Genomic DNA, 14763 nt, shown 5'->3' with positions numbered 1-14763 from the left:
TTGATCTATTTAAGGCAACCAATCTTGTCTCCAAATACTGACATAACTTAAGAAGACTAGGAAAAGTTGTGACAAAATAACCCAGGAAACTTCTAGCTGTATCTGATTCTGGCAGGATCACACAACCACCAAGAATGCCACAACTTTGGTAAGCAGTGGAAACAAACTCAAATGCCTACAGGTGTTGGGAAGATAATACAGATGTATGGACTGAAGCAGGTATATGAAGACATGTAGTGTTAGGCTCTGTGGCAAATTGGAGAAGCAATACTCTGCCTTAAGGCATTCAGATTTAAGATGTTTGCAAACTCAGCATTGGCCAAATGAAACAAATTTGTGGATCGTATTAAGCCTAGGGGTCATTAGCTTGTCATCCATGGATTAGGAGCAAAACTGAACATCTGTTCAATCTTCATCCTTTGAGCTGGCTCTGCCATCAACTTAAGTAGGTAGGTGATGTTTTCCAGGGCAATCAAATTTCTTAGGCCTCAGTTTATATATCCACAAAATGGTTACTTTAAAAAATATCATCTTCCTTTCCAGAGCTGTCATGAAGTTAAAAAATTAGATCATATTGGGGAAAAACTTGTAAAAAAAACCTTTAAACAAATACAAGTGTTTGGTAAATGACCTGATAAAAATTGTCTGTGTATATAGGACACATAATATGGCTTATTATGTCAACCTTAAACTTGGTTCTTCCCCAAACTGAATTGTGGCTCCAGCACATAAGACATACTGTTCCGTGATGCTCCACACCATTGGTGTGGAGATTGGCATTCATTCAATTCATTGGTGTAAGCTTGGCACCTGGCCCAAGCTGGACCAATCAGAGCCTTTCCCTGAGATTTTTTAACATGGGGTACAGAAAATGGCAGTCCCTTTTCTATAGTGGATGTGCAAGGGGTACAAATTAGGTGTCCATGTTTCTGATATATAGAGGGAGGAAATGACTTTTTAACAAGAGAAAATGAAGTCAGTGTATAGAAAGAAGCACAGGGAGGAGGCAACACAAGAGCCTTGGTGGTGCTTGACTCAACTCAACTCAACCCTGGGTTGTTCCTGAATTCCAGCAACCTCTCTGCCCTTCCCATGGTTTGACTGTTTAACATTTACTCAGATTCTTTGAGCAATCAAACATCTCCATTTTTGCCTAAATCACTTATAGTTGGGTTTTTCTGTCATGTGCAAAACCCAAATAGACATAAGCAATATAGCCAATCATTTCAGGCTGCTCTACCTGGCAGCTCAGAATCATGGGAATGTTCCTAAAATGCTTTTATAAATGTTGGGTTACCATTTGAGGCTGGAGACCTCTGAGGGGAACAGCAGACTGAGAGATTTCCTGAGCAGGGTGTGGGCCTGTGCTGGAAAGAAAATTTGGAAAAGATGAGGCAGAAGTGGCTAGAAAGCACAATGCAGTAAAAGCACTGAACTGTGAGTCAGGAGCCCTGGCTGTAATGCTCACACTGTGACTTTGGTAAGTAGTTTATCTCTGAGCCTAGTCATTTGTCATTTTCTAAAAAGTGCTAACTTGTATGTTCTGCCCTAGCAACCCAAATCTATAATTCTATGTAAGATGAGGGCAAAAAAGAAGGGTGATGTGAGCCATCAGGATCTTTTTCCCAAGGGCATTTGGTGCTCTGATCCAGAGCAGAAAACAAAAAAATTGCAGGATGAGTGGGAAAGGGTCAGGCCCCTTCTTGCACCTGTGGCAGTTTATTGAGGAGCCCAAAGCAAAAGCAATGGGAACTGCTTTATCCTTTGCACAGTGGGTATCATTTCCTCTCTGGTGTCCTTCAGAGGTTGCAGGCTCAGACTGCAGAAAGAAGGGACTCTCCTGTCATTTGGTGAGATTTTTATACTTTGTTAAGTTTTGGGAGCAAGATTCTGGGAGCCAGAGATTGAGTCATTGTTGCAGGGGAAAAAAGATAACAAAGGAGCCCTATGTCCCCCCCCCCACAACCCCCGTCTTCATTCTGTGGACACTAGTCTTCCTCATCCTTCAAACTCATTCTGATGGACAATAGCGTCCTTATAACTAGGTCAGAAGAGTGAGTGGAGACTTCTATCCAGTGCCCCAGGACAGCACTTCTCTCTCCAAATACCTAGTCACAGCCTTTGTAAGGCAGAGAAGAGGGGAAACGCCTCATCCTCATCAGACCCAGTTCAAGATCAATGTGAACACTTGAAGGAGCTACTAAAGATCTCTAGAATATTGGTTCTCAAACTTGAGCATGCATCAGAATCACCTGGAGGTGATGAAAACAGAAAACTCTTCCCCCATCCCTAGAGTTTCAGACAGTAGGATGGCGTGGGGTCTGAGAATTGCATTTCTAACAAACTTTTGGGTGATGCCGATGTTGCTGGTCCAAAGATCACAGTTTGAGAACCAGTGTCCTAGAGTAAGGAGCCACTGATTCTGAAGGGAAGGTAATATTGCACTTGGGATCTTAAATTCAAACTCAAGTTCCGTCTTTTATTCGCTGTGTGGAAGGAGGATCCATTCTCTGCCTCTCAGACTCATTAATTCCTCCCTTGTCCCTTAAAATAGGAACCTTCACTCTCTGGGAAGATTAGTATTAGGAAGATAGTTTCCACCATCCCTTCCACCCCTTCCTTTATTTGCACTTCTAACCCCCAGCTTAAGTGCTCTGTGAGATGGGAAGTGGGCAGTGAGCAAGCATACCTCAGTCCTCCACTTGGCTTTTTCTTTTTCTTACTCATAGCAAGGTTGCATTTTCTTCTCCTCCAAGCTGCAAATCTTCTGAGGCATGTTCTGCGCCTTGGGAGGGGTGCGTGGGGGAGTAGGGGCAGGACCTAAGGTATTCTAGCTGTGCCTGACTATACTTATCTCCATAGTTCTTCCTCCTTTGGTGGCTCTCCATGTCTAGACTTGGAGAAGGACTAGGAGTAGAACTAGTCTGATTCTGGCTGCTGGTTCTAACCATTTTCTCCCAATCAAGCTTTGACAAAAATCCTGATATTTTCATCACTAACGTATATATCAGTTGGTTCATGGAGGTGGAGAGAGGCAGCAATTAGCACCTTGGTAGGACCTTGATGAAACAGTATCCTCTCTGAGTCAAGTGTGGAAAATTATGTTCACCATTTAGGAGGTTGTGTAGAAATTAAATATAATACTACTAGCTACAATGGACAGTAATATAACAAGTAGAAGATAGTAGGTGCTCAAAAGACAGTGTGGATTTCAAAAATCTTTCCCAGCAAGCTCTCTTGTCCTGTAAGCCTAGATTTGCAGGAATTCTCCCAAAATTTGAGGTCATTGCTGCATAGAGACTTGTTTTGGGAGCATTTTCCAACTTTGGAGGGGAATCATTCTGTGAATGCAGCCTAGGATCATACATTTTGCAGTTCACATAACTTGCTCTGTTATATATATTTTATATTTATTGGTTTATATGAATATAGCTAAAGGTTTTGACAATGAGGTGATGCATGTAGGAATCTTGTACCTAAAGCTGGCTGCAAGCAAGAGTCTGTGTTTGCACCTCTCTGCCTATATGTTGTGTGCACATACAAAAACACACATGCAATATTTACTAAGGAACCCAACACTCCCCGACAAAAACCATTACACTCAATACAAAATGAAGCCAACAGACGCAGCTTCAATAAGGGTTCACTAAATAGCTCAGAGCAAAATTATTTTTCTTAAGCTAAAGAAGGGCAAGTTATTTTGCATATCATTTCTTTTTAACTCCTTAAGGGCCTTAACACCCAATGCATTAAGCAAGAGGGGACCAGTGTTTCATTAAAGCATAACCTGAGCTTCTTCATTTCCAAAAGTTATCCTGAAAGTCACAAAGCCAAAGCAGAGCTGCAATTCAAAGGCATTTTAAAAACCCTCCCACAAATAGAAAAATCCAAGACTGTTGACACATTTTCCCATTTTATCATCATGCTGCTCAAGCTAAAAAATAGTGTGATGGCAGGACCTGTTACTTCTTTAAGCAAAATCCACATTTTAAAGAGGAAAAGAAGCATATGGCCTGCAATAAGAACACTGGAAATCTGGCACAGCAAACAGCAGACAATGGAACATGATAACAACAGTTCATTCTTCTCTCCCAAGTGGAGGTAACAATACTTCACAAGCATTAGCTCAGAGTCACATAACAACTACAGGATGTATGCATGGCAGCTATTGCTTTCTTTGTACAGATATGAAAACTGAAGCTCAGTTCAAGTTAGGTAAGTTGGTCAGGGTGATACAACTGAAGTGGTAGAGATGGGCCAAGTATGCAGCCTTCTGACTCTTAATCCAGTGCTCCATGAGTTTGTCTGGATATTTAGTTTCTCCAGGTAGCTCATACCACCACATCTCACCTGACTTTTTAGCCCACAGGACTGAGTTCTTTGGATTTTGCTGACTTATGTTCTACATATCAGGAGCATACTTTCTATTAGAGGATCTCAACGGATTGTGTGCAACTCATGGGAAAATTCATGAGGTGGTGGGGAAAAACATGGGCTTTGCAGTCAGAGAGACAAGAATTCCAAATGCTTTTAAGGTTGCCATGGAAATTAAATGAGACAATGTATGCCAAGGGTCTAGCTCAGCATACTATGGGCATTCAATAAGTTAGTTGCTTTTTTCTTATGGTCAACAAGTGGTACCTTCATTCTCAGCTGGAGAATGTAGGGCACAGAGTAACTGACCAGTGGTTTTAAAGTTGTTTCATAAGAAAGACTGGGGGGAAAAGTGCAACATTCAATGCTCCATTGGTAATGGCTTCTCCTCAGTGATAAATGGGACTGATTTACCACATCATGCCTCAGTTTACTTTTCTCTCCTAGGCAAGAGGACACTGAATGTTTGAAAGGATAGGTTAGAAATTGATGTGTTTGGAGGACATTTTCTAGGAACCCAAATGAACATGGAGAGCTTGTATACACTATGCCGCCAATTCTAACAGAGGAGCAGCAAATATGTGGCCTCAATGACAAGAGATGGCTGAAGCCACCAATCTACTTCCTGGTTGACTATATGTCTCAGTGAACGTGTGAAGAGGGGCATCAAAAATATTCTTTCCATATTAATGAAAAGTAAAGAATTTTAACTGCATTATTTTATATACGTTAAACAGCTTTGTTTTATGTGTGAAATTGACCTAAATAGGTCATAGGCAATGGTTCTTCATTTCTTTATATAAACCTGCTTTTAGCAATGCTTTTCATGAGACTCTTCAGATTCTTCATTAGCATTTTAGCCCCTGATGCATAGGTGATAAAACAGCAGGTCAGAAAAACAAATTATTTGCCAAAGTTTGGCAGCTAGTTGGGATGAACAAAAGTGCTTCCTTGGGACATAATTTTATTCCAACATTTAGGGTGAATCTGTATTCCCAAGTTGTTCTGATCATAACATCTGACCAAAGAAGGAATTACTTACAGTGGTAGAATTCTTTTCTCTGCAAAGGGGTAGCTGGTATCCCCACTCACTCATTCTTTTCCTGTATAGCTGGTTTGTGACAGGAACTGTTATAGGTACTGAGGATTCAAAGATGGTTAAGATATTGCCCTTGCTCTCAAAGACTTTTATATTCTGTTAAGGAAGAGAAATGCATAAGTACAAAATTACAAAGCAATGTGATAAATGGGAGCATTGCTCATTGGTAAGAAGAGGTAAATTTTGAAAAGCAGGAGTTGGGAGACTAATACATTCTTCTATCTGATCCTGAATCTGTAAACTTGTTTAATGATAAGGAGTTTTCAGAGGAGGAACGTGGATTGGCTCGGGAGGTACTGTCATCCAAAAGATGCTGCCGTTTCTCTGTCATTCTATTCTTGCGTTGCTTCACGAATGTTAGAGTTGGGACTAGGTTTTCTAGACTAGGAGGTACCATGTTTCTTGAAGCTTGACCTGTTCTCCCCATGAGTGGTGGGGAATGGTCTATATAGGGAGAGACTGGGATACTGGAATATAACATGTACTGAAAGGAAATTTTAGCAATACTGCCACATAAATAGAGGCAAATTTATACAGGGGCATATCGTAGATATTCACTAAGTTCCTTGATGGCTGAGGCTGGTTCTTAATTTACATTCTGTTTATGACAGCAACCTTTCCATGGACACTGATCAGTCAGTAGAAACCTTTAGTCAATTGCATATTTTGGATAGACAGCCAAGTTCTTTTCTAAGTTGGGTTAATGTCTTAGAGTCTAAAAGGGATTCTATGTGAAACATGTCTTCTAAAATAATACCTCAAGAAGGGATGCCCATCAAAATACACTGAGGGCAGAATCATTCATGTTTTATTCACTGCTCTATCTTCAGTAACCAGTACTATGTTTTCCTGGTACAAGACAGATGCTCAATAAATATTTGTTGAATTAATTAATTAGTGAAGAGTGCCTTAATGACAGCTGATTTATGTTTGAGGAATACAGGAATAGTCATCTTGAAACTGGAAAAAGTAGATATATTCAGCAATTTCTCAGGCATAAATTAGGAACACTATCTTGATTTCTAGTGTTATAATGAAGTTATAATGGACTTTCCTATCAAAATAAAAAAAAAAATTCACTCTACAGGACTACTGCATATTGAAATCTTTTGCCAGTGTTCTTTCTAGCAGACTTAACTGGCATTTATTTCCTTCTACTTTCTGTTTATCAATGGAAAAGCTGCAGTGTGATTTACCTGTAACTAGCTGTCAGTCCAACGTCAGACTGACTTCAGGGAAATTTAAGAAATATACTGTTTTGCAATTTGTCAGTCACTATTCTATGAAATTGTACAAAACACGAATAAAGGTGATTAGCAATTTGGTCTGAGATTTCCCATGGAAGGGAATTCTGTTCAACTTGCAGGACTCTATGAGCTGAAATGAGAGATTTCTCTAGAATAGGAATGAGGCAGGAGTACAGGGTGACTCTAGCCTCGGGGGGCACCTAAGAGGCTTCCACTTTCTTACATGTTGTCATCAGTAAAGGAGAGAAACCACTCATTCAAGCCTGCAGGCATGAAAAGTCAGCTCCTAAGTTCAAAATCTACAACTAGGGTCATTTGGATATAGGAAGTGATAGGGAAGCCAGGACCAGCTGGTCATTTTGTCAGACCTACCACTCTAGCAGGAAAATAACATTGCTCTTCAAGTATAAAATGGACCATCTTCAAGTATAAAATGAGGTGGGTCAGCAGAAAGTGCAAACAGTCTCAATTTAAGACATGAGAATTAGCCACCTTTGGGTGATAGGAACCAAATCAAATCAACAACAACAACCCCCAAATAGAATAAAAGATAAGTAAGTTCTTTTCATTTTCCCTTCACAGGGATCATAATTCAGCTTCTTTTACAAGCTAAGAGGATCAAATTTATTTTTCCATGACCACAGAAAGCAGTTCATAAACCTAGCACAGCTGTCATTCAGTACCAATCCGGTGTGAGCATTGTTAGTTCACTTTGAGTTTCTCCAGAATGGTTGTTAGGCATTTAAAAGGAAACATTAACCCTTAAACAGGATTTTCCCCATCTCTTTTTGGGAATACAGATTTGTTCTTCTCATCAGTTAATCACTACTGAAGCTAACCTCTGTGAGTCAGCAATAAGAAACTCAGTTAGCAACTCCTCTTGTCAATGCTTTACCGTGATGGAAAGATGCTGAAACCTGCAGCAAGAATGAGTTTATAGCAACAAGGAGAACATGGCTTTTCTGGAACTTGTGAATTTAATTAATAAATATTGTACCGCCAACTGCTAGCCTCCGAACTTTATATCTCATAGGCTTTAAAGCTTCCTCCTCTCCTAGTCCCTTGTCCTTGAAGATTTTTTGTAATGTTATTTTACCACCACCTCTCCATCCTCCAGATTTTATTAGTTTTTGAGCTGGCTACTTAAATCATGTAACTCAGGTCATATGGAAATGTTACTTTTTAAGTACTTAAGAGCTCACAGACTCTTTAAAAGCTTCTGTTTCCCCTTTTCTAAGAGGCAGAGGAAAAAAGAGGAATGAAGAAATAGCTAATAAATTGCTTTAAGTCAGACATAAAGACATGATCAAAAGGGGGTCTAGAAAGAAATTTTTTATAACAGTTAATTAGGTTGAAAAGAGAATTATAGAAAGTTTAGGCAGGTTGTAGAAAATAGTCTGTTCCAGACAGCAATAAATCTGATTGAGAAGGAGGGGAGATCCCCATAGCAGTGATGATTTAGATCAGGGCTTTGAGAAAAAAGTCAGGATTTCTTAAGTCTGACCAGAAAGACTTCAGAAAGATGATGTCAAAGAAATTACTGAGGGAAAAAAAGAGAGAGATTGCAGAGGGTGCTGTGGATATAATTAATCTTAGAATGAGGGAGGGAGTCAGGTCAGTTACTGAAGCAGTATTAAGGCAGTGCCATCTGAGACCACCAGGTCACTGGCCTCAGACTTACTACCTAGTTTTCACCACTGATATCATTGACTTCTGAATGGCATATTGGAAAACATTAGTTCAATTCTGCTGTCATTCTACAGATGAAGAAACTGAGTTCAATAGTGGTTGAATGACTTATTTAAAGAAAATGACAAGCAATTGCTTCAGGGCTAGATCCAGGTCTCCTGGCTCCTGATCAGCATCCTTGCCATCATGCTCAGCTGTCCAACTGAAAGGGAAAAGAGATTGCACAAAAAAAAAGAAAAAAAAATCATATACATTCTCTGTGCCTTATTTAGCCAGTATGAAAAATGTAGATGATGCAAGAGGTAGCAGAGTATATAATTAAGAGCTTAGACCCTGGAGTCAGACTGATTGCATTTAAATCCTGGCTCTGTTCTGTGATGTAAGTCAAGTTATTTAGGCTTTCTTTGCCTCAGTTTCCTCATCTGTAAAATGGAAATAATAATAGCACCCTGATTATAGGATTGTTATGAGGATTCAGTGAGCTAGTACAGGTAAAAACTTTTAGAATTAGCGGTTCTCTCTTCTCTCCCACAGACCTATTCTGATTACTCACTGCTTTGGGTATCTCTGTTCTAAATCAGATTTATGGCTTACTAAATGTTACTTAAATATCCTATATGAAATGTTATCTAATATCATATATGACTATGGTTTGTATCATTCACTTGGAAATCAGAAACTGCTTGCACTTTTATAGTGGGTGAAGTGCTTTGAGATCCTTGTGAAGAAAATTATGTAGAAACAAGTAGCTATTATTACAGCAATGACAGTAATTCTGAAGAGTTCATAGTGCAGACAGGGTTCTCTGGAAATTTCTCTGAAGCTTCCTTCCTCTTGAAAGAATAATTGTTTAAAACCTCTTTCTCCACTCATCATGTCCTGCTTCCTCAATGCTCTGTCATATCTCCTCCTTCCTACTTAATAACTTGGAAGGCCTTCTGCACTTGGTTTAATAACCACCAGTCTGACCTCCTAAAGCATCAAACGTCGCTACCTCCAATTTTGCTCCAGGGAGTCAGCTTAGAAATCAACAAGTTATCCTAAGGATGTCTCTCCTGCCAGTGTTTTGGTGAAGAACAGATGAGAATAGTCCCTTGACACTTCAGAGTGAGAATTGAAATAGCAACAAGATCTATGTCTGCAACTGCCATTTAGTCCTCCACATGAAGCCATTGACTCTTTCAGTTCAGCAGTTCTGTCAGGATTTGGAATTGTGAAGCTCTGCTGTGAGAGTAGTAACCACAAGATTAAAAATGAAATGGGTATAGTTCAGACCTCAAGCAAACCCTGGAGTGACGGTAATCAGCAAAAGTCAGCTAGCATGCTAGGATGGTAGGGAAAGAAATATGATATACTGCCCACCTCACCTCAGTTTTTCAAAATTTTACCATAGTATCTTTTTCTTTCTTTCTTTCTCTTTCTTTCTTTTTCTTTCTTTCTTTCTTTCCTTTTCTCTCTCTTTCTTTTTTCTTCCTTCCTTCCTTCCTTTTTTTTTTCCAGTTTTAGCCACTTGAAGCTGGTTCTATGTATCATGCTGCCTGAAACATGAACAGAAAACCTGGCATCTTTTTTCATCTATCTAGTCAGTGTGTTTGACAGTGAAGAATACTCAGTGGGTCCAAGAGAGTGTTCTGCATGTTTATTGTTCAAGTGTACCTGCAGGACACCTCTCATCCCCAGATGCCTGATCCGATTTTCAATCTTCTTGGTAGGCACTCATCTTGAATAATTTGTTCTAGTCAATAATGCAAATTTGAAACTTACAATTAACTTCTGGGTAGGACTTAGAAGCCCATGTACATACTGAAAGGTGGTCTTAATAGATGATTAAATGAAGACTGGTTACTAGTTTTTAAATTAATCATCCTTTCTGATAACAGTCTGCTCCCCTCTATTTCTGGAAGAATGTAAATTTAATTCCACTCAGTCAACAGCAATTCCAAGATACTAAAAAAGACATGGTTACTTTGTTATATCAGCTTCTGCTCAGAAATTAACTTTAGAGGATAAAGCACTAAGTCCTCAGTGTGGCATTCAAGGCCTTTCATAGACGGCTCCAACTCACAGTTGCAGCATACTCCCCTTTATAAGCGTCCCACTTCACCCAAATGGATGGGCAGTTTTATGGTTTGCTGACCATACCTTGGGCTTGCCTAACGTGCAGTTCTGCCTATGCTATAACTTTTACTTAGCAGAGTCCCCTCACCTCTCTCCAACCTCCAAAACCAGCTCAGGTCCTGCTTCCTGTCTCGGATCATTCTAGTCCACTGAAATATTGTCCTTCTCAGAATTTGCATTCCTTACTTTTGGTCGCATTGACTTGGCAGGAATTACACACTCCCTCATGATTCTTCTTCTACTGTTTTATTGCACTTTCCTTCTGGTATTATTAATTTTTATTGTTTGTTGTTTTCATTAAGAGTACTAGATGTTAGGGCTTCCCTGGTGGTGCAGTGGTTGAGAGTCCGCCTGCCGATGCAGGGGACACGGGTTCGTGCCCCGGTCCGGGAAGATCCCACATGCTGTACAGCGGCTGGGCACGTGAGCCATGGCCGCTGAGCCTGTGCGTCTGGAGCCTGTGCTCCGCAACGGGAGAGGCCACAACAGTGAGAGGCCCGCGTACCGCAAAAAAAAAAAAAAAAAAAAAAAAAAAAGAGTACTAGATGTTAAACTTATTGAGGTCAAAGACTATATAAGCATGAGGTTTTACATCCTCAGTGAGGCTCATTTATGTATCTGGTGCTCACTGATTGAGCAATATCTTCCAATCAGGTTGGTCCCTGCTGACAAGGGATGACACTGCAGAAATATATTTAGCACTGAGGTTGAAAACACCAATTGCCTTGTCTTTATAGAATTGTAAAGTAGTTCCATGATGTGAGAAAAATAGTTTATTCATAGTGCATCATATAAAAAGCAGATTTATCTATTTTTATCCTTCATGTCTCCTTTGTCAACCTCTTTCTCAAATTATCTCTCATTTCTCCTAATCGTCAAAACCCACACGCTCTGCTGAAGGCTGGCTGCTATGAGAAGAGGTGCTACTGGAAGACACATCAATCTTCTGGTTGATAACCATCACTCTGGACTCAACACCTAGAGTTTAGAAATGTCTTTATATAAGCTAATTCAGAGGCAGTTTGTATTGTGTTTGTGCATGTGTGGCCGTGCATGTTTAACGAAGTAAAAATAAAATTGTGAATCCTTGGGAGATTTACCATGGAGAGGTTAATAAGATTACAAATTGTTTCATATTCTGAATGCCAAGGTGGTAAAGCAGAAAATGTCAATGAGCAAACAAGCAGGTACCATTGGAGGGTCTGTGTGAGTGTTTCCTGGCACATCTCTATGTCCATCTGCTCCTGCCTCTGCTCACCATATTGCCCTGGATTGTTAAAATTTGAAACTTAAAATAGGAAATCTCTTGATTTTTTTCCTGAAGCTTATCAATAATGTAAATGTTAAATTCATGTTTCAATTACATTTTTAAAAAAACTTTTCAGTAAGCTATTAGCTCCATAATTGTGCACATCACCACTTCCTCCCAGATTTGTACCCTTTGCCAGCTTCACTGCAGTCCTCTACCTCTGCCCCCACTACCCCAGTCTTCCACTAGCAAACAAACCCAGCAGTAATTACTAATGTCCAAGCACATAATTCCGGCAGTGTTAGGCTTTTTCATTTGTCGCAACTACACAGAGAGCTGTCTGGACATGCAGCATGAAGTCAAAGCATTTTTCAAGACTCCTACCCATCTTGTCTCCCCTCCTCCTATCACTGAAACACAGTTATTTATTTCATCTGCAGATTGCACAGTTGTAAAATTCTTCCATGCAGTTACATACTCTTGAATAATAATTTTACCTCCATATCCAGCAACAGATCTGTATATACTTATATGGAACCACATGGTTATCCGTAAAAAAACACTAGGAAATAAATAGCTGGGAATGAAAGTACCTTCTCTATGTGGACAGGGCATTGGAGCACCTCTAATATATAAATGATTGGAGTTAATGACTAACTAAACCCAATCCAAGATCTTACTTTAAGGCTTTTCAGGGGATCATGACAGCATTTCTTTAATGTGCTATATAAACATTCTTACATATGATGCTATTACTCTTATTTAACAACTACTCAAATAGCACAGTTTTGTTCCTGGTCATTTTATGTTGATTTTATCTATATCAAACAGCTGGAAATATCCTTGTGATAATTTTTGTTCACTCAGAGGCTCCAAACGTCAGAGTAGAAAATGGTTAAAGTACTTATTACTGCCTCAGCAAAATCCCGCAATGCTGTAATGGAAATTGCAGTAGATCTTTAGGTCAGAGTCCAGTTTCAGTCTAACACCATGGTCCTTTCATCTGCATCACCCTGAAGGACACAGTTAGATTCCCCTGAGGAAAGCCAGTCTTAATGTTGTCAAAATCAGAAACTATCCTGAGATAACAAATGTCCATAGGAAATATTTCCCCTCACTGTGAAACTATGGCCAAAGAGGTTAAATCTATACCCTGTAAGATCTGTAATATTTCTTAGAGATGTATTTTTATGGGTATGTGCTTGTGTCAATGCCTAATTACAAGGATGGGAGAGAGGAAGAAGGATTCATTGTTAAAGTTGGTTCTGCTTAGTTCAACTACCCCTACATTTTTTATCAAACAGAAACATGTAGAAAGGTATATCACTCCTATAAACAGATTGTGTTGGCATCTTCATATATACCTCATTCATGACCACCCTGGATCTGTAGACAGATCTGTTCTGTGTTAAAATAAATAAATAAATAAAAATAAATAAACAAAACCCTTGATTTCTGACTGGAGGATAAATGCAGATTTTTAAAAATGTGTTTGTTTTTTACCTAAAAGGGGGGGGCGGGGAGGGGAGAGGGCAACACAGAAAATTTCCACAAGTAGACTTTTTTTTTTTTTTTAGGCTATGCAGGAGCTAAGGATGGGAACTGGTAATTGCTTCCAAAGGAGTCCTGTAGGCAGGATTTTGTTTTCTTTCTTTTTTTCTTTTAACCTACTACACCTGCTCCATTAGGGGTCTCCGTGAGACCTAAGTCTCAGAGAAGCAATTTGGCCTGCAGCCCTGGAACATCTAGCCCCGGCCAGGCATCTCTGCAGCAGGTAGGTGCGCCGGCGCGGCCGGACCGCTATCCGCGGTGCTGAAAGGTCGCGGGCGCCAGCGCAGTCCCTTGGCATTGCTGTCCAGGGTGCTGAGCGCTGGCCGCCGCAGTACGGAGGCGAGCCCGAGCCCCCGCCCCCCACCCCCAGCTTTCCGCAGAGCCCTCCCACCCAGCACTACCCGCCCGCCTCCCGCCAGCCTGCAGTTGACGTGGAGCAGGCGGCATAAATCAAGTCCGTGGGGCATGGAGGCTGCTGTGGCGGCTGCAGCTCAGCTTGCCCGGGGCGGGAACTCCCCCTTCTTTCGCCTCCCCAGCGCCCACACCCTGCCTTCTCCCTAATTCTTCCCTAGATAATAGCGCCCTAACGACAAGTCATAATCGGGTCAGAACCACAGGGTTTGTTTGTCTTGATCTACAGAAACAAAACAAAACAAAACAAAAAAACAAAACAAAAAACCCAGCAGCCTAAACACCTCTTAAAACTGCATCGCAAAATGGAAGAGACAGACGGTCCCACTACTGTTTCAAGAGAGTAAGTTATTATTCCGCACGTATTCTTGCGCTTCCTCCCCATCGCTCCACCTGCACTGTTTCCATTCATCCCTTCCCCAAGCAGCTCACCTCGAAAATACTTTATAAAGCCCCGGGCGGGAGTCTAGCCAGACGCGCACACACGGAATACCGCACCCTAGGTGCACAAATTCTTGTATTTGCCCAAGCTCACTTGGTCTGCCCAGCTGTGGTCCCCTCTGGGTATGTAGCCATCTAGAGCCAGAACCACGACCTGGGGAGGGGGGCTCCTTACCTTGGCTTCTCCAGAAGGTGGTGTTCGCCCGGTCCGTGCAGGTTCCAAGTGTGGAGGAGCCGCCGAGCAGGGAGGGAAGGAAAGACAGCGCCTGACCTCCTCGAGGTTTCGTCTTCAATGCAACGTGAGCTCTGCCCTCATCAAAGATGGCCGTCCCTTTTGACGTCAGCAGCTTTTAATAGCCCTCTCCTGGAGAGGCGGGGAGGAAGTGTGTTGAGGGGAGGGCGGAGGGAGGATGGGGGCGGGCGGTGGGAGGGGAGGAGCCGCGAGGGGCCGAGCGCTTGACTCAGCTCCCAGTTCGCTGTACTGCAAACCTTTGTATTTTAGTCTTTTATAAACACCAGAACGGGACGATTCTTATGACTCCATTTTAATACCCGGTCACGGGCAAACTCATTTATCTCGCGAC

The 14763-nt window shown here is 41.1% G+C and overlaps 1 protein-coding gene across 2 annotated transcripts in view; it reads right to left on the bottom strand.

The window, feature by feature from the left end:
• Window positions 1-14479, bottom strand: part of SNAP25 (synaptosome associated protein 25) — an 82283-nt gene extending 67804 nt beyond the window's left edge. For both annotated transcript variants that reach the window (XM_060120406.1, XM_060120407.1), the window contains exon 1: window positions 14355-14479. The gene's annotated coding sequence lies outside the window, so the exon portion shown is untranslated. The remainder of the gene's footprint in view (window positions 1-14354) is intronic.
• Window positions 14480-14763: the final 284 nt, after the last annotated feature.

This window comes from Mesoplodon densirostris, chromosome 16 (assembly GCF_025265405.1).
Source record: "Mesoplodon densirostris isolate mMesDen1 chromosome 16, mMesDen1 primary haplotype, whole genome shotgun sequence".
Classification (NCBI taxonomy): domain Eukaryota; kingdom Metazoa; phylum Chordata; class Mammalia; order Artiodactyla; family Ziphiidae; genus Mesoplodon; species Mesoplodon densirostris.
The sequence above is the reverse complement of the archived record's forward strand: the minus strand, read 5'-3'. Positions and strand labels throughout refer to the sequence as shown.